Source organism: Silene latifolia, chromosome X (genome assembly GCF_048544455.1).
Source record: "Silene latifolia isolate original U9 population chromosome X, ASM4854445v1, whole genome shotgun sequence".
In the NCBI taxonomy this organism is placed as follows: domain Eukaryota; kingdom Viridiplantae; phylum Streptophyta; class Magnoliopsida; order Caryophyllales; family Caryophyllaceae; genus Silene; species Silene latifolia.
The window spans coordinates 197,323,119-197,343,841 of NC_133537.1; positions in this window are offsets into that span (position 1 = coordinate 197,323,119).

Below are 20,723 nucleotides of genomic sequence, written 5' to 3' on the forward strand. Positions count from 1 at the left end.
CGTGAGCTTATCTATAGCTAATGGAGTTATTACCCTTATTATAAAAAAATTTGAACTAAAGGTTTTGAAAATATTTTAATGTTTTTCACTGGTTTTAACGTCAATTAGTGTTAAAACTTGTTATTGGAGACGTCTGATAATTAGTTTTATCATTTGTTGGTGTAAAAATGTATTTTTATGTCTTTGAATTGGAATATTGATGTTCTTGAGTGATCGCCAAGAGTATCACCGTTCCATTGAAAGGACACTTATATTTTACGAAGATCAAGATTTAGTGCCTATTGCTGAGGATTGAAGATTTGTTCAACCTTTGAAGAATGCTTCTACTTTCTTGAAGATGTTTCTCGTTCTTTTTGTATCTCGCCTTATTCTTAATCTCTTGGTGCTTATCCTCCTTCTAAACTCTCTTCTGTTTTACTTTAAAAGCTACGCTTGTACTCCTAACTTGTCCTTTGTTCTTTGCTTATCCTCCCTTAACGCCATTTGATAGTACTCCTTCTTGTGAGGAATGTTGACCTGGGTTGGAAAATTCGACTTTTGAGGAGATTGTTTGTGTCTGACCCTTAACCCTGGCTTTGAGAAGTCTAGACGTTAGAAAGACTTAGGTAAGGTGATGAGACATACTTAGTGATTCTTATCCCTAGGAAGTTCATCATACCTCTTTTGTTGGTTAAACTTGAACCCTCTTAGCATACTTGCATCTATGATGTCTAACTTACTTTTCATTTCGCACAATTTCTAAATATTTCAAGCTACCATTATTGGTTTGTTGTTAAAAATTTTATGTTACTATTACAAAATTTTCCCTACTTGTAAAGATTTGGAAAATGAAAATTCTATTTAATTCTCTAATTGCTCTTTGAGTATAGACTTCTTTATCATGGTTTTGAGTTGCTAAACCTGAGATTTTTGTAAATTTTATCCAATTTCTATTCACTTTGATCTAATTATGATGCCTTTGTCAAAGTTTAATATTATATTTTCAGGAACTTGATTCCCCTTTGAGTTTAAAGGTGAAACCTTTATTTCCATTTTGGCTTTTGCAAAAGAAAATTTGAATGGATTTCCTTTTCTTTTGATTTTAACGTTGATCGGATGTTAGAACTCGTTATTAGAAACGTTTAATAACTTGTTCTACACCTGTCGGCGAATAATTTTTGTTTTAAATTTGTCTCTCGATGGGAAAGTTAGCGCTCTTGTGTGCACGACAAAGGGCAATTTCGTTCCATGAATGAGACTTATACTTTTGAAAACTCTTCATTAATGTTTTCGAAAGTATTTTGATTTTTGATTTATACAAATGATTTGCCTTTGACCTTATCTTGGATTTGGAATGTGATGTTCTTGAATGCGCAACGAGAGCACTTCCGTTCCTTTGATGAGAATCTGGTTCTGTCGGAAAATTTTATTTGAAACTTTTGAAAGAATTTTGATTCTTACGATAAGTGACCTTTTAAATGTTTTGGTTACCGATTCCAATTTCAGTTTTATTTTTATAACCTTTCATTTATACTTTCAAGTTTCGAGGACGAAACTTTTTAAAAGATGGGGTGATTGTAACACCCCGTATTTTATTAAGTTGGATAAAATTCTTTTAATTGCTATTTTGAATTTAATTACATCATTTAACGATTTATATATATATGCTTAGCTAATTAATTAATTTCATCATAATTCGATACGATAATTTTAATAATCATTAATAAGTTTATTTAAAGTTAGTTCGAGTTTATTGAAATTAGTTCGAGTTTATTTATTTAATAATTTCCGTTTCTTTACGAGTCCTTATAAAAGTTGTTTTAAGTGAACCCGAGATAGATTTTGGGAACAAAACCGTCCAATTAGCTATTTTGAGCTTATTTCACTAAATTAGCAATTTTTATTAATATCCGTTAGTTTCGTAAAAATCGCTAATAATTCCGTTTCAAGCCGATTTCTTATTATCTACGTTAACTAGCTGAGTTTATTTTATTTTCACTCATTAAATTTATTTATTATTGATTCCGTTTTATTACTGAAACTTTTACTTAAATCGGTTAAATTTAACTCGAAACGGTTTTAATAACTATCGAAGTTACTTAACGATGAAGAAACGTACGTATAATAAATAGCAGTGTGCAAAGTGCTCCCTCATTTCTCACGCATCATTCTTCTTCTCCCTTCCTTTTTCTTCTTTTAAATTCTGTTTTAATTTTTTATCGATTTTAAATTGATCCTGCCACTCCGTTTGTCATCCGTTTTCAACTATTTTTGTTCCATAGCGCTCCTCTCGTCGTTCTCGTCAATCCGTTGTAAGTAAAATTCATTTTCGTCATGTATTTTTACAAACCCATTTATATTTTCAGCTTTATTTTTTATAAGACGGTTGTGTGTACTAAAATAGACGGTCTTGTAGAAGATTTGTTAGTCATAAATGATTAGTTCAATCGGAAAAAGGTAACAATTATGGTTTACTCGATATTACTTGTAAAATATGTTTATTTGAATCTTTGGTTAGTCTGTTTTATAATTAAGACGGTGTATAATTATATATAGGGATCCTTATGGATGTTAATTAGTCAGTTGTATAGTTGAGACGGTGTATACCGATATGTGAAGATAGTTGAGACGATGTATATCGACCTCTAGGGATCATTTGGGATGTTAGCTAGTAAGTGGTATATTTAAGACGGTGTATCTTTGACATGTATGGATTGTTTTGGACTAATTTGGACTCGTGTTGGGCGATTTTTGTAGTCTTTAGGGTCATTTTTGAGTTGCTTTATACTTGTGGATTTCCGCTCTAAAACCGTTTTAAATGCCGACTTAGTTAGTTGGCTCACTAGACTGTTTTTAGGCCCGAGAATGGAGTCTTAAGGGGACGATTGGTACTCTGTTTTGGGCAGGGACGAGAGCTGTCATCGTGGGTTTTCACTTTGCATTTGAGGACTGGAGTTGGGGTCGAACTTAGGCATCTTTTGGGTTGTTTTGGGTGATTTTTGGGTCGAGGTTATGAAGTAGGGTGAAGGGTGGCTATGGGTAGTCGGGTGGTGGTCGTGTCGGACTCCCTGTGGCCTAGCTGTGGCCTGGCCGTGGCCTAGCTAAGTCACGAGTTTGAGGCCATGTGTAGTTGGTGGTTAGGCCGAGTTTGAGGTTGTCATAATAACTTTTGAGCCGTGTCCATAAATTGTTTTGACGCTAGTTTGGTTTATTTAAAATATAAATAAATTAATTTCCGTCTCATATTTTATATAAAGATAATTCGTTAATATCGTCCTTTCACATAATTATTTTAGGTGGCTCATATGTGGTTGAAGATGAAGAGTAATTTTGGGTTTTAGAAGCTTTCTCGAGTTCTTACTTGTCTTTTTGCTAGCGTAAGGTAACTATTCCGAGTTACTCGACGAATTAATGTCACATTAGTAGTTAATGTTGTGCCTGTTGTTTGTTAAGTGTTTAGGTGATTGATAATGTGTTACTTTTGTTTTTCACATGATAGAAATTAGAAATAGCATGAGAATTATATTGTGATAAATTTTATGATTTGGGCCAAAGTAGGCAAAGACTCTGAGCTGGGCCAGATTGACCGAACGAGTTTGGTCAAACTAGGTTTAAACCAGTCAGCCTCGATTTGACCGATGACCCGTCGCGGGACTCGGGTCGAGGGTTTGTCTTTGAGGTGAGATTGGTTGTTATTGGAAATTTTATGTTATGTCTTAATATTTGTAATTATCATTTCACATGTTGGTTGTTGGATGAATTGGTTGCCTTATACTTCAGTCTTGTTGCCTCTTTGCCATTTTAGCTTGTTCTCATGAATTATGAAATTAACGGTTAGCTGGAATTTGGATTATTATTGATAATGGAGATAGTGTTGGATTGTCAGCTGAATTGGGTATCCTACTTGTCTTGTGTGGTGTGGGCTAAAGTATTCAAACTGGGACTAGCTGGGACTAGGTCCTAGGTGAGTATTTCGGCCTTCATCATAGATAGGTCATTATAGTCTTTGACGAGTGTATGTTCACTGCTTAATAGCCTCTGTGTTCCTGACTTGGTGGGTTTATATCCAAGTTGGGGCATGACCTCGTTACTTATTTTGAGAGTAAGTGGTCAGCTTAAGTACTAGCCAACCCTTTGGTGGACTCCTTAGGGTACTCACTTTGTTTTAGAAAAATTGTGGGTCTTGGGTGCGGTGGTGTGTATCCGCATGTCTAGGTCTGCGCAGATTTTAGGCTAGGGTTGTGTTGTGTCTTGGCCATGTTTTAATAGAACCTCTGAGCCAAGATACCGGTTCGATTACCTTCCCTACCTCGTGGTATAGACTCGAGTTACAGAGTGACTATTGACGGGACTAAGAACTTATGCCTGTCTTTGATATATTGCCCTTTCTTGTTTGATGATTCTATGAATCATAGAAGGTGAGATGCAAGCCGGCTATGGTTGATAGAGTTTGGATTCCCGTGTGTTATTTGACTCACATGATAGTGTAGTTTGAGTCGGTCTAGTATTCACATGCTAGGACTATGTGGTGTTATGTTGTTGTTCTCATGATAAGCACGATTGTCTAGCATCTATATGCTAAGGCATTGTGTGATTCGTATTCATATTCTTATGTTTACATGTTATATTAATTATGACATTTCGTGGCTGGGAGAACTCGGAGTTACTCCCCACTGACTGTGGCTTTCGTATTTGTATAAAATGCGAATGACAGGTAGGTGATGCATATATGGGGTACATGGACGAGCTAGCGAGCAAAGTAACCTTGGAACCTAGACTGGCTTTATTTTATTGTGACCCTCAAACACTTTTTATGTCACATACATTTTAGGGACATATGTCTCCCTCTTTACATTTGGTTGTATAATTTGCTATTCGCGACTTTAGCGATGGTTATGTTATGACACTTCTAGTTAGACCTTGTATGTTTGACACCTTCCAATTTGGATATCTTTATAACAGGTTCAGGTTTTAAAATTACAGGTTTTTACCCAATTGAACCTATTACAAACATATCCATGCAGTTTTATTCTAGAATTACGTGTTTACTTTTCCCGCGATAAGTGAGGGTGTCACATGTGTCCTACGAGATATCCGTATAAATCGCCTCTGTGATTGGTCAGTCAACTGGTTGACTTATGGCTCGTTGAACCCATCATCAACCAACGTCACAAAATAATTGCCAGAGTTATCAGCTCATGTGGGCAATTAAGGACCAAAATATAATGTTTGTTCAGTTCACTTTGTGGTGTTCAAAATTGTCGTACAAAACCACATGAAAAACAAAATATATAAATATCAAAACGATGATGTCGTATAGAGTACATAAAAGAATGAATCTAATCGATAAAAGAGTACTACAACTCAGGAACACGTTTAATTCTCATGGAATTAACATGCCCTTCATGCTTATCTTGTCGTAATGGTTTAGTGAGGGGATCTGCTATATTATCATCTGTAGCAATCTTTTCTATCACTACTACCTTTTGCTCCACGTAATCTCGGATTAGATGAGCTTTCCGTAGTACATGTCTAGACTTGTTGCTAGACTTAGGCTCCTTAGCTTGGAAGATGGCACCTCTATTGTCACAATAGATGGTGATCGGGTCATTCGAACTAGGCACTACAGATAGTCCTTGTAAGAATTGACGCATCCATATCGCTTCCTTTGCAGCTTCAGACGCGGCATAGTACTCGGACTCAGTCGTAGAATCTGCTGTAACACTTTGTTTGGAACTCTTCCGGTGATCTGCAGCGCCATTAAGAGTAAAAACGAATCCGGATCGAGATTTCGAGTCATCTCGATCCGTTTGGAAGCTAGCATCTCGCAGAATTGGTTGCGCATAGCTTTTGATCGCCTCCATAAGTCAATGCCCAATCTTTAGTCCTCCGTAGGTACTTAAGAATGTTCTTTACAGCCATCCAATGTGATTCACCGGATCTTTGTTGGAATCGACTTGTCATACTCAATGCATATGCCACGTCTGGACGTGTGCATATCATGGCATACATGATTGATCCTATAGCCGAGGCATAAGGAATCCGTGTCATGCGCTCTTTCTCTTCCGGTGTCTCTGGTGCCTGAGACTTGCTCAAATGCACCCCTGGAGCCACAGGAAGAAACCCCTTCTTGGAGTTAGTCATGCAGAATCTCTCTAAGATTTTGTCTATGTAAGACTCCTGACTGAGAGATAACATCCGTCGTGATCTATCTCGATAGATACGGATGCCCAGAATTCTTTGTGCCTCACCCAGATCTTTCATCTGGAAATGGTTCTTCAACCATACTTTTACCGAAGTTAAGAGAGGTATGTCATTCCCAATCAGGAGTATGTCGTCAACATACAATATTAGGAAGACAATCTTGCTCCCACTCGACTTGATATAAAGACATGGTTCCTCAACTGATCGAGTAAATCCATTTTCTTTTATCACTTGGTCGAAGCGATGATTCCAACTCCGAGATGCTTGCTTAAGTCCATAAATGGAACGCTTAAGCTTGCACACTTTCTTAGGATGTTCTGGATCGATGAAACCTTCGGGTTGTGCCATGTACAACTCTTCCTCCAAATAACCGTTTAAGAAGGCGGTTTTCACATCCATCTGCCAAATTTCATAGTCATGAAAAGCGGCAATCGCTAAGATAATCCGAATGGAACGCAACATGACTACGGGTGCAAAAATTTCATCGTAGTGCAAACCTGGCACTTGGGTGAAACCTTTAGCAACTAGTCGTGCTTTATAGATATCTTGTTGACCTTCCACAGAATGCTTTATCTTGTAAAGTCATTTGCATTGAAGGGGACGAACCTTAGCAGGTAAGTCAACAAGATCCCATACGTTGTTCTCATACATGGAATCCATCTCGGATTGCATGGCCTCAAGCCATAGCTTTGAGTCAGAACTAGTCATGGCACCTTTATAGGTTGCGGGTTCACTACTCGTTAAGAGTAGAATGTCATCTATGTCATGTTCCTCGACCATACCAATGTATCTGTCCGGAGGAATAGAGACTCTTCCCGACCTCCTAGGTTCCTCAGAATATTCACTGGCGCAGCGGGATTGAAGGAATTGGTTCCTCCAATGGTTGCTCGGTATTTGGTTGGAACCTCCGACACTCGAAGGTTCTATCACTCTTTGCATTCTCGAGAAATTCCTTCTCTAAGAATGTCGCACTAGCCGCAACAAATACACGTTGTTCGGTTGGCGAATAGAAGTAATGACCAAGTGTTCCTTTAGGATAACCTATAAAGTATGTCTTGACCGATCGCGGGCCGAGCTTATCCTCGTGTCTCCACTTGACATAAGCCTCGCAGCCCCAAACCCGTATAAAGGACAAGTTAGGGACCGTTCCCTTCCATAATTCATATGGAGTCTTGTCAACATGACTTTAGACGGACTTGTTAAGTATTAGAGCGGTGATTGGAAGAGCATAACCCCATAATGAGTCAGGCAACACGGTGTGACTCATCATGGATCGAACCATATCAAGTAGAGTTCGATTTCTCTGTTCGGACACACCATTTAACTGAGGTGTTCCAGGTGGAGTTAACTGTAAGGCAATCCCACAGTCTTTAAGGTGTTGATCAAACTCGTGAGAAAGATACTCGCCACCACGATCTGAACGTAGTGTTTTAATCTTTCTACCCAGTGAGGTTACGTACCCTATTGCGGTATTCTTTGAATTTCTCAAAGGATTCACTTTTATGCTTCATTAAGTAGACATAGCCATATCTACTTAAATCGTCCGTGAAAGTGATGAAATACCTATAGCCTTCTCGTGTGGTGATTGACATAGGTCCACATACATCCGTGTGTATGAGTCCTAATAGGTCGTCAGCGCATTCCAACACCTTTGAAGGAAATCCAGTCATCTTACCGATGAGACATGATTCACACGTGCCAAATGATTGAAAATCAAAGGCCGAGATAGCTCCATTCTTTATGAGCTGTTTTACGCGTTTCTCATTAATGTGTCCCATACGGCAGTGCCATAGATACGTTTGATCTTTGTCACCAACCTTTAACTTTTTATTCATTACGTGCAATATTTCAGTGGTCTGATCTAAAACATAAATTCCGTTCATGGAGACTGCCTTGCCATAAATCATATCGTGTAATGAGAAAATGTAAGTATTATTCTCTATTACAAATAAAAAACCAAGTTTGTCAAGTGCAGAAACTGAAATAATGTTTTAAGAAAGACTGGGTACATAATAGCAGTTATATAAAAATAACTCAAATCCGCTAGGAAGCTGGATCACGTATGTTCCCCTCGAGACGGCAGCCACTCGTGCTCCATTCCCGACACGCAGGTCCACCTCACCCTTTACGAGGGGTTCGATGTTTCGGAGCCCCTGCACATGATTACACAGATGAGAACCACAACCAGTATCTAGTACCCAAGTTCCGTAACTTGCGTGGTTAATCTCAATCATATGAATAAAAGAAGAAGAAGAAGAAGACATACCAACAGGTTTAACGCGACCTGCTTTTATGTCCTCATGGTAAACAGGACATGTACGCCTCCAATGCCCAGTCTTGTGGCAGTGATGGCATTCCATGTTTTCGGTCTTGCTCTTTGTCGCGCCTGATGAGTTGCTCGACTCACCAGGCCCACTCTTACCTGATCCCGACTTCTTAAACTTCGGTTTACCTACCGCTAGGTCCGCCTCGAGCTTTGCCCTTACCCTTGCCCTTGTTTGACACAACGAGAACATCCTGTTTCAAGCTCCCATTGAACTTCATGTCCTTCTCGGCCCGTACGAGAAGGGAGTGCAGTTCATGGGGACTTTTCTTCAAATCATTCATATAGTAATTCGCTCTAAAGAGCGCAAAACCATCGTGGAGTGAATGAAGCATGCGGTCAATCATAATGTTCTCGCTGATTTTACAATCAAGCGCCTCCAGTCTCTCGACATTCTCAATCATGCTGAGAATGTGTGGGCTAACCGGTTGGCCCTTCTGGAGTCTCGCATCAAAGAAGCGAGTGGTATGCTCATAGGTCACGATTCTCGGTGCTTTCGAGAATTCCTTAGTGAGCGTGGTGAAAATCTTGTTTGCACCTTGGGCTATGAAGCGTTTCTGCAAATTGGATTCCATTGCAAAAATGAGTACGTTTTTAATCGCACCCGCTTCCATGACGAAGTCGCTATACTTGGAGACCTCGTTAACTCGAGCCGTGGGGCCTGGGGCTGGGGGAGGGGCTCGATCGATACTTGAGCTTCCGTCCAGGTGGCGCATTCCGTAATGCCGCCTCCCATTCCGTGAAGTTTGATCCATCATTCTTGCCGAGTAGACTGATTCATCTGATTCATGAAGATCCGAAGCCAGGACTCACGGTCCAATGTGGCACTTGGCATTGGGTCATCGAGGATGCCAGCCATTATGTTATTAGCAGTTTAAAAAAAACGTGATCTACGCTGAAAAAGAAAGAAAAACAAAAACGAAATAAGCAACTCATCGAGGTGATTTAAGTCTATATAAAATTCATTTTAATCGTGTAGACTCATTGCACTTGCATAATTGATCTCCCTCAAGAATAATACAAGTGATCCCAAGACTCAATTTCCGTAAATTGATAAGCCAACTGTTTAGCTAGTTCTTCCGTAAGAACTCTTGGTCGATAGATTTCCGTAAATCCTATCTATAGTCCACCATAATCACAGGATCGTACGAGTGACCATAGTGTTGAGATAAAATAAGTCAATCAGTTCCAACTTACCCGACGTAGAAGGGGTCATATTATGCCTACCGACGAAGAAGGGATTCATTGGAGTTTGACCTATAAAGACTATTCTCAATTTTTGGTTATACGAGGAAGATCCCATCAACTTAGTTTTAATTCATTTTAAGTGAACAAATAACTAGCATTACGTGAATGAATTAACTTAGGTGATGGCTCAAAATGATCGTGTGACATGAGAATGTCATAGAAAACTAACGCGTGACCTCTATATGAGTCAGTTTTCATGCAATTATTAGGTGGTTTGGTTTTTAGGCGGAAAATGATGCAATCTATCGTTACGATAAAATAAACAAAATAATGCAATGCGTAAATAAAATTCCTAGTGTGGCCTATCCTAGTAAAAAGAACATAATACAACTTTGGAATCCACCGTTGGACCCGAGAAGCTTGTCTTGATGTTCCATCTTGTCCATGCAGCGGGAGTGAGCATCCGATCTCCATCTTTGGTCTTCTCAAAATTACAATTAAAATTTACAAAATATACCTATTTACATTCTAAATAAAAACTGTAATTATAAAAGGAAAAACAAAACGAAGATGCGAGATCTCAAAATACAACCAAGACCGTGTTCCATCATTACGGTAACACGTTCTACTAAGGCCACACTAAGTTACAACCGATTGTAAAAATAAATACGTAATTAAAAGCATTCAAAGCATTCAACAATAACGATAAATAAAATGCATCAACTAAATCAAATTTATTCGTGACATAATTCCGTAATTATGTTAAATTTATCCAAACCACCAAAGACAATTAAAATTATGTGATAAAACCGATTTAATCAACTTAATTTTAATTCATTACAATCCGTTACTTTAAATCGTTTTAAAATAACTAAATGGTACGTGAGTGAACCGTTTCACTATCAAGCGAGTGTACAACATCCGTATGATGTACATTTTATGGCCAAAAGAGAATTTAAAACAAAAGGAATAAATTCAACGCTGCCAAAAACGAAATCCCTCGATCCAGGGACAAAAGTTCTCGATCGAGGAACAAACAGGCTCGATCGACTAAACTGCTAGTCGATCGAGAGGTATGCCAACCAGAAAGTGCTCGATCGACAGAACTGGAGGTCGATCGAGAACTTTTATTAGCAAAGCTGTTCGATCGGGTACGAGGACTTCTCGATCGAACAGTTGGGGTTTTAAAAAAAAATCGATCGAGTTAAGCAAGTACTCGATCGAGCAAAAACAAGACAGAAAACCTCTCGATCGAGTAGAAACATGCTCGATCGAGAACAAAACATTTCTGAAAACTCAAAACCCCCGTGAAAACAGATTTGACGAAACAAAAACATATCAATTTTGATCAAAACCGCATCAAATCAATTTTACAATGGTCAAAACTTGACATATTGCTACAATCTCCGTATAAAATAACAATATGTAAAAAATAAAACGAAAGCAAAAGATCTGCCGTGTGTAAACATGACACGGTTTTCAAAAACAGAAAAAAACCGAAATGAAAATTCCAGCCACATGGTTTTCTCGACAAAACAAGATCGTCTCAAATCGTTTTTATGAAAAATCACAATGAAAATTTACGTGGCCTCGCTCTGATACCACTTGAAGGGAAATATCCGTAAAATTCCCTTAAATTTTAAGGATTATAACGCAAATTTACATGTGAATTATGGTCATAAAACATAAATACAAGAGAAACGATAGAGGTAAAGAATCAACCTCGGGTCCTAGTGTGCATTCGGCAAAATGAACGAGAAATCAACGTAGATTTCCTCCTAATTGTTGCACCCAAGACCGTCTGAGACTATGCCCCTTGTGCTAGAAAGTATTCTCTAATTGCCTTGCAATATCGAGAGAATTTGTTGTGAGTTTTGCTAGATGTGAGATCTAGGTTTCAGAGGAATTTTTCCAAAACCCTAGTTTTTGAGACAAATGAATTGCTTAGGTTACACAAGATCGAGCCTTTCTTTTGTTAGCCTCGGTCTGCGGGTCACAAGAGGAGGGAGTGGGCTTTCCACTTTCTCCTTATTTTGACTCGTGATCTGACTCGTCTCGCTAAAATGTATATGACGCGGTTTTATTATAAATTGTCATCGGTTATCGATTATTAAAATATCAACTAGCAACATGACTCAGTCGATATATTAATACTTGTCCGACAAAGACAATATTGTATAATTAATTAATTCAATATACATTAATTAAATATAAATCGTTTATATTCAATTTACGAATTAACTGCTTAATTCGTCTTAGCCATTATTATTTAATTCGTATTAAATAATTATCTCCACACCGCGTTTGACTAATTACTAGTCAATAACTCTGACTAACTGGTTAGTCATATTAGGCATCAACATGACTGTATTTTCATACCGTCACATCTCTCAAACGTATCCTATATGTGTGACTTTTAGGGACCAGTTGATCACCGCCATCTGTATGACAATAACGTCAAACTTATCTAGCAAGCCAACCGTTATTGATAAACGTGGATCAACTGATAATAATACCAAAAGTATGCCCTTTGATCCTTTTAGAGATTTAAATGTTATTGCACTAACTTGTAGAGGACACCGGCCCCAACACCCAGCTTCAATTTTAGCTCTTGAATCTAAATCCCTGGTGATTTTCCCCTTTTTATTCATCGATTTTATTACATGGTTATTGAGTTTGTGATGTGACCATAATTAGAGCATATTTAGTCCCCGAATTAGCCTTGTTCCCATGCTTTTTAGTGCATATTTGGGTCATTTATTGTCTTTAGTCCTTTGTTTTGCATATTCTTTGAGGTTTTGTGTCCTTGGTAGGAATGGAGTGCAAACCTTGCATTTTCATGGCAAAATGAAGCTAAATTGATTGAATTCAATGACCAAGCATCAAAGAGAAGACAAGATTAGAAGGCCTTTGTACATATTATAGTAGATGGGCAATGATGAAAAAAGATCCTTGCATCCCCGAGGAAATCCTCAAGGATTTTATGAAGAAAAAGGAAGAAAAGAAGAAAGAAAGAAGCTGTAAGACAATCCGAGCGGATTGTCCACAAGACGCCCGTCCAAGAGGGGCAATCTGAGCGTCTTCCCCCTGTGGATGCCCGTCCAAAACACGCCCAATCCGCCCGTCTTCCCCATCTGGACGCCCGTCCGTAATCACGCAGTCGCCCGTCCGTGCCCGGACGCCCGGATTCTCTAACGACCATTTCGTCTTCTACAAGCTTCAAGGAAGGATGCGCATATTTTTCTAAGACCGGCGAAAAGGAGACCGGAGTCTCCCTAGAGACCGGCGATTCCTCAAGGACTTAATCGTCATTTAATCCCTTAGTAAACCCTAATTTATGTAACTAATCCCCACTATAAATACCCCATTAGGTTAATTAGAAGAGCATGTTCTTCTTAGCAATCTTTAGTGTAGTTAATATCAATCAAATCTCTCTTTAATCTTGTAATCAACATTTAATCAAGTTTTAATACAAGTTTCATTTCCTTAATCTCTCTCTTGTTCATCCTTTGTTTTGGGTAATTGAAGACTATTTGGGTTATTATTGGGAGATTGACAACCTTCTAATCTATCATCAAGTACTTCTATTATTCTTTGCTTTATTATTGGAATCATTAGTAGGTATAATTCTCTTAATCCCTTTTTAATTATTGTTAATCACTTTCATTTATTCATCATGTTTTACTTTGTTGGTATGATTGACAACCTTGCTAGCATGTAATCATAAGACCATATTATCAACATACAATGTGTCAATATTAACCCATTTAGCTAATTTTACAACCTCTTGTAAAATATAATAGCTATTGATTCTACCTCAAAACATATACACATATCGTATAAAATTAATTAATTAACAATTAATTAATAAATTCTAATCATTTATTATTTAAATATCTCATAATTAAATAATAAATCTCTTTGTCCCGAGTTCGTAACCCGTCATCAAATAATACATTTATGTGACTAACTAAGAGTCAAATAATACAAGGAATTAATTATCTCGTATCTCATACAAACAATTAATTTATTCTATTTGGGCGTCATCCTATAGGTGTGACCTAAAGGGATCAGCTGATCACCGCCGTCACACGACAATAATGTCAAATTCTAGTCAGCCAATCATTACCGATTAACGATGACCAGCTGACAAATAGATAAATAAATCCCTGATATTCCTTTTACGAGATTTAATATGTAAACGCACTCATTATGGAGGACACTACTCCAACAATCTCCCACTTGTCTGACACAAGTGTGCGTTACCAATTCTCTTGTCCAATAATATCTCCCACTCAATGCAAGATGTCTTTCAGGTCGTCCTTGCACGTGATCATATCATAAAGTGGTTTCTCGATCGGGAGAATGACTGTCGACCGGATAATCTACTATAGATCGCATCCGAGCGTGGCCACGCATTCACAATCATCTCTCCTCGAGTGGCCTTGAGATAAAATATGACTTAAAAGGACAATCATGTTGACCTATTTTCTTCATTCGATCTGAGATCACAATGACCCAAAGTAAATGCTCATTGACCTCCTTTTCTTGTGCGACCTAGAAAAAAACCAAAGCCACCGGAAAACCGTACCAACTTAGACAAATAGTCACCAGTCTAAAGAATTGACTCGAAGGAATAAATAGAAGTCCTCGCCACGACCTAGCAACAAAAGGACTCTATAAACGGTCACTGTCCGACAAATTGTCTTACAATATGCCTATGTAATCGACCGATCATCACTATGACCATATGACGATCGAACTCGTCATCTATCACCTTACAATCTAGTCACTCCGAGACGTCACCTCATTAAGTAACTAGGGACAAAATACAATGTTAATCCAGTTCACTTAATAGGGTTCGACATTGTCTTTACAACCTATTTGGAGAAAACAAAATATATAAATTCAGACATAAAACTGAATATAACGATAAATGCAACTTATCATATATGAAATAATAAATACAATATTTTGATTATTACATATCATATAATTTACAAATGATTCGGCATTCGTCTCAACCCCATCGAAACTACATGACTATCATGTTTAGTTTGAGACAATGGCTTGGTTAAAGGATCAGCAATGTTGTGTTTGTCCCAACCTTACAAAGCGTAATTTCTTTCCTTTCGATTAAATCTCTAATTACATGAAATTTCCTAAGTACATGCCTAGATTTGTTACTAGACTTGGACTCTTTTGCTTGAAAAATAGCCCCACTATTATCACAATACAAAGTGATAGGATCCTCGGCGGTCGGAACTACTTTCAGTCCCTCTAAAATTGCCTAATCCAAATGACTTCCTTTGCGGCTTCAGAGTCTGCAATGTACTCACTTCCGTTGTAGAATCAGCGATCACGAGACTCTTTGAAACTTCTCCGCAAACCGCCCCTCCATTCAACAAAAAGACAAAACCACCTGGGATTTCAAATCATCCCTATCGGTTTGGAACCGGCATCCGTATAACCTCTTATACGTAATTGATTCTCCTCCAAACACTAAGAATGAATCTTTAGTCCTTCTCAAGTACTTCAGAATATTCTTGACGGCTATCCAGTGACTCTCACCGGAGTTTTTTCAAAAACGACTCGTCATACTCAAAACATACGAGACATCAGGACGAGAACACATCATAGCATACATGATCGATCCAACAGCGGAAGCATAGGGAATCGATTTCATGCGTTCAATATCCTTAGGCTCAGTAGGACACTGTGACTTACTCAAAGTGATCCCACTGCCCATAGGTAGAAAACCTCTCTTGATGTTTTTGATATTGAATCGGTCAAAAATCTTATCGATATAGGCTTCTTGACTCAATGCTAATATCCTTTTGGATCTATCCCTATAGATCCGGATACCCAAGATGCGCTGAGCTTCTCCCAAATCTTTCATTTGGAAGTGATTTCCCAACCACTTCTTAACAGAAGCAAGCATATCTACATCATTCCCAATGAGTAATATGTCGTCCACATAAAGAAGTAAGAAAACAACTTTACTCCCACTAAACTTCATGTATAAACATGGTTCCTCAACACTTCGAGAAAAACCATTCTGTTTAATAACATGATCAAAACGATGATTCCAACTCCTTGACGCTTGCTTAAGACCATAAATGGATCTCTTAAGTTTGCATACTTTGTTAGGATTTTTAGGATCCACAAAACCCTCAGTTGTGTCATGAACACTTCCTCTTCCAGAAACTCGTTCAGGAAAGCGGTTTTGACATCCATTTGCCATATCTCATAATCATGAAATGCAGCAATCGCTAACATTATCCGAATAGATCTAAGCATAGCAACTGGTGCAAAAGTTTCATCATAGTGTAAACCATGAACCTGAGTGAAACCTTTTGCAACCAATCTAGCTTTGTAGACATCTTTATGTCCATCCATGCCGATTTTAATCTTGAATATCCACTTACACTGAAGAATTCGAACATCTTTAGGTAAGTCAACCAGGTTCCATACCTGATTATCGTACATGGAATCCATTTCGAATTGCATGGCCTCGAGCCATAGCTTAGAGTCAGAACTCATAATAGCTACTTCATAGGTCTTAGGTTCATCACTTTCTAAAAGTAAAACTTCATAGTCACCATCTTCCTCGATAATACCAAGGTATCTATCAGGCTGGCGACTAACCCTTTCTGACCTCCTAGGTTCAGAAGGAACAATAACTGCTTCAGACGTAGAAGGAACATCTTCCTGCAGTGTCACATCAGTTTGTGGCTCTTGAACTTCATCAAGTTCAAATTTTCTCCCACTCTGTCTTCTAGAAATAAACTCTTTTTCTAGAAAGACAGCTTCACGAGTCACAAACACTTTGTTCTCGTTACTATTGTAGAAGTAATATCCACAAGTTTCTTTAGGGTGGCCTACAAAAATACACTTTTCAGAACGAGGTGCAAGCTTATCGTCAGACTTGCTCTTGACATAAGCATCACAACCTCATACTTTCATGTATCGCAGATTCAGGACTTTCTCTTTCCATATCTCATATGGAGTTTTGTCAGTTGCTTTAGTGGGACTTTTATTAAGTGATTGTACAGCAGATAAAATGGCAAAACCCCAGAATGACTTAGGTAATTCTGTTTGACTCATCATCGATCGAACCATATCTAATAAAGTTCGATTCCTCCTTTCAGCCACACCATTTAATTGTGGTGTGCCAGGAGGAGTTAACAGAGATACAATACCGCAGTTTATAAGGTGATCTTTAAAGTCATTGCTTAAATATTCCCCACCACGATCTGATCGTAATGCTTTAATCTTCTTATTTAATTGGTTTTCTACTTCATTCTGAAATTCTTTGAACTTGTCAAAAGCTTCACTTTTATACCTCATTAAGTAGATATACCCATATCTACTCATGTCATCGGTAAAAGTAATGAAATAGTCATAATTACCTCTAGCAGTGACTGTCATTGGGCCACAAACATCGGTATGTATTAAATCCAATAACTCACTAGCTCGAGATCCTTTTCCTAGAAAAGGTGAACGAGTCATCTTGCCAAGAAGACAAGATTCGCATGTACCAAATGATTCGAAATCAAAAGGTTTAATTACACCAGTCGACACTAGTCTTTTAATGCGTTTCTCGTTGATGTGTCCTAATCGACAATGCCATAAATAAGATAGATCAGGATCACCTGTTTTGAGTCTTTTATTATCTAAATGATAAACATCGTTGCAAGTATCTAGAATATAAATACCATTGATTGAAATAGCTTGACTATATACAATCCCATTAAGGGAAAAAGTACAACACTTGTCTTTAATTACAAAGGAAAACCCTTCTGTGTCTAACACAGATACGGATATTATATTTCTAGATAGCGTTGGTTTAAAATAACAATTATTAAGATGTAACTCCAACCCCGAAGCTAAACTAAGTACATAAGTTCCTACAGAGACAATGACTACTTTAGACCCGTTTCCCATTCGGAGATCGACATCACCCTTGTTTAGCTTTCTTATGCTTTTTAGGCCCTGCAAATGATTACACAAGTGAGAACCACAACCAGTATCTAATACCCAAGTTGTATTTAAAGCATAATTTATGTCTATCATAAAAGATTCAGTTGAGAAATTACATGTCGGCTTTACAATGCCAGCTTTTATGTCATCCAGGTACTTTGTACAATTACGTCTCCAATGTCCCTTGTTATTACAATAATTACAAGTATCTTTAAGAGGATTACCCTTTTATAGGTTTTGGCTTGGTAGAGCAATTCGCAATTGATTTACCTTTGCCCTCCACCTGAACAGGCTTCTTACATGCGTTCCTCTTAAACTGCTTCTTCCCCTTCACATTAATCGCAAGCACATCTTTCCTTGTACTCCCACTCAATCCCATGTCCTTCTCTGCTTGCACAAGCACAGAATGGAGCTCATGTAAACTCTTTCTCATGTTTGTCATATTGTAATTTACCCTAAATTAGGTAAATCCCTTGACGTGCGAGAGAGAGTGGAGCACTCGGTCCACCACTAATTCGTCGAGGATCTTGCATCCCAACCCCTCTAAAGTTTCCACGTACTCAATCATTTTAAGTACGTGTGAACTTACAGGTTGACCATCTTTGAGGTTAGCCTCAAAGAAACGAACAGCGGTGTCATACTGAATTATTCTCGGGGCTTGAGAAAACATAGTTGAAAGCCTCGAGAATACTTCATGTGCATCACGAAACTTGACACATTGCCTTTGTAAAGCAGGATCCATTGAAAAAATCAAAACATTTTTTATTGTAGCGGATTCCTTTTGATAATTTGAAAAAACCTCCCTTACATCGGTAGTGGCCCTAGTACCAGGCGAAGGGGGAGAGGGATCGACAAGGTAGCGTAATTTGCCATCACCTGCGGCAGCTAATCGAAGTTGTTCCTCCCAATCTTTAAAATTACTACCGTCGGCTTTTAATACATATTTGTCCATAAAAGAACGTAGCCATGAATCTCTAGCTATGGTGGTGGTTTCACTAGAAGAAGCCATCGTGATTACTACAAAGGAAATAAAGGAAAGATTAACATTTATCGTCTAGAAATATTTAACTTGTGAAACTATTTAACAAGTTCCCATTTATATAATGATCTCCCACTGAATTATATAAATGATTCCAAAATCCAATTTTATATAAACACGGGCACGGTGGACCGATTTAACCCATATTTATATAAATTTGGTGAGTCAACAACTTTGACTGATTCTACTACTAGAACTCTTGGTTGACGGATTTTCTTAAAATCTATCTTTTAGCCCCAGAATAAATATGGGCACGGTGGACCGATTCAACCCATATTTATCCCGTTGAGTCCAACCAATTTTCACGCGTAATAACTTTTATTACCCTACTTACCCAACGTAAAAAGAGTGTACCTCGGTGATCCGAACCTACCTCGGTGATCCGAACCTATCTCAATTTTAAACAAATGTGAGAGATCTTATCAATTTAATTGTCTATCACTTTTAAGTGAACTAAATTGGTGAATGCTAGACAATTAAATCGATAACAACAAAAATAAAACATGTAGTGACGATTTGGCATGAATGCATAAAAGAATTAAAACAAACAAGTCCTAATATGACCACCTAGTTAATCTAATTAACTAAAATTATTAGACTTCGGAAACCAACTCCTTGGTCCCTTGAGTCTTCATAAATTGGCCTCCTTCTTTAGGATTTCGGAACGCCTTTCCGAAAACACCGTCTTCATGAAAACTCCGTCTTTAGTAGCTTCATCTAATTACTAATAATTAAATTACATAACAATACCCTATTATACAATTTGTAATAAAATTAAAATAAAACTATTAATTAATTACAAATTAGGCGATGCGAAATCGCAATTAATTACAAAACAAGTCGATATTCCCTTACATTTCGGGAAATACCAACTTCTACCTATGGCCATATTAGGAAAAATTACATAATTATAATTCTAAAAAAAACATTCATCTAAATGAATAATAAAATGCATTATGGAAAATGACATGCCAAATCGTCTAACTTACCAACAACGATCATTTGAGCTTGCCTTGACAGAATTTTTACCAATAAAAATTCATCATCAATTCTTAAAACACTTTTAAGACTTATTCATCATACTAATCTGGTCTAATATCAAAATAATTATTCTCAACAATTATCTTGAATTTATATGGGAATTAAAACACAATTGTGACAAAAAAGATATAATAATTCACAATTATCATACAAAAATTCCATTTAATTTAAAAATTTATGGAAAAATAAATTTCAAAGCCATGAATATTCTGGTCTTACACCAAAAATGTCATGCAAGTGAAAATTTTTGTTTTTAAAATTTATTTAAAACTGTTTCACAATTTAATCGGTAAAGCGACAATTTTTACGATTTAATTCTAAATCAAACCATAAAAATTGAAACGACTTAAAATAAAATTTTATACATTTTAGAACATTTTCCAGGAGCTAAAAATTCAGAAATTTCGAGCCCTAAAATTAAATCAATATTTATTTACAAAATAACCATTATTTATCCATTTTTATCAAATAAAAATCAATAAACTACCTAAATTAATCACATTAACCTAAAGTATCTACTTATCTCATAAATAAAACATGCATGTGGTTATTTATAAATAAATATGCATAAAATTAACATGCAATCAATTTTAATTAACTCTTAATTAATTTTAATGCATTTTTACTCAATTTTATGCCAATTTAAGTTATAAAATGTGGAAAAATTTAACAAAAATCAAATTTTTGTCCCATATCATCTTAAGACTATATTATGTGATAAAACTAATTTTAGTAAAATAATATCAATTTTATTAATTTATTTCATAAATTACTAAAATCGTCTTAAGACAACATGCATGTATTTAACAATGCTCTGATACCACTTGTTAGTTATTTAGACCAAATTAATACTCATCTTATGATATTAAAATTACAAATTAATTTAAAGTGGTCTAAATCTACATGCATGCAAATAAAAAGTATAAAAGATGGTTTTAAACCATTTTAAGACAAAAATTCCTTACA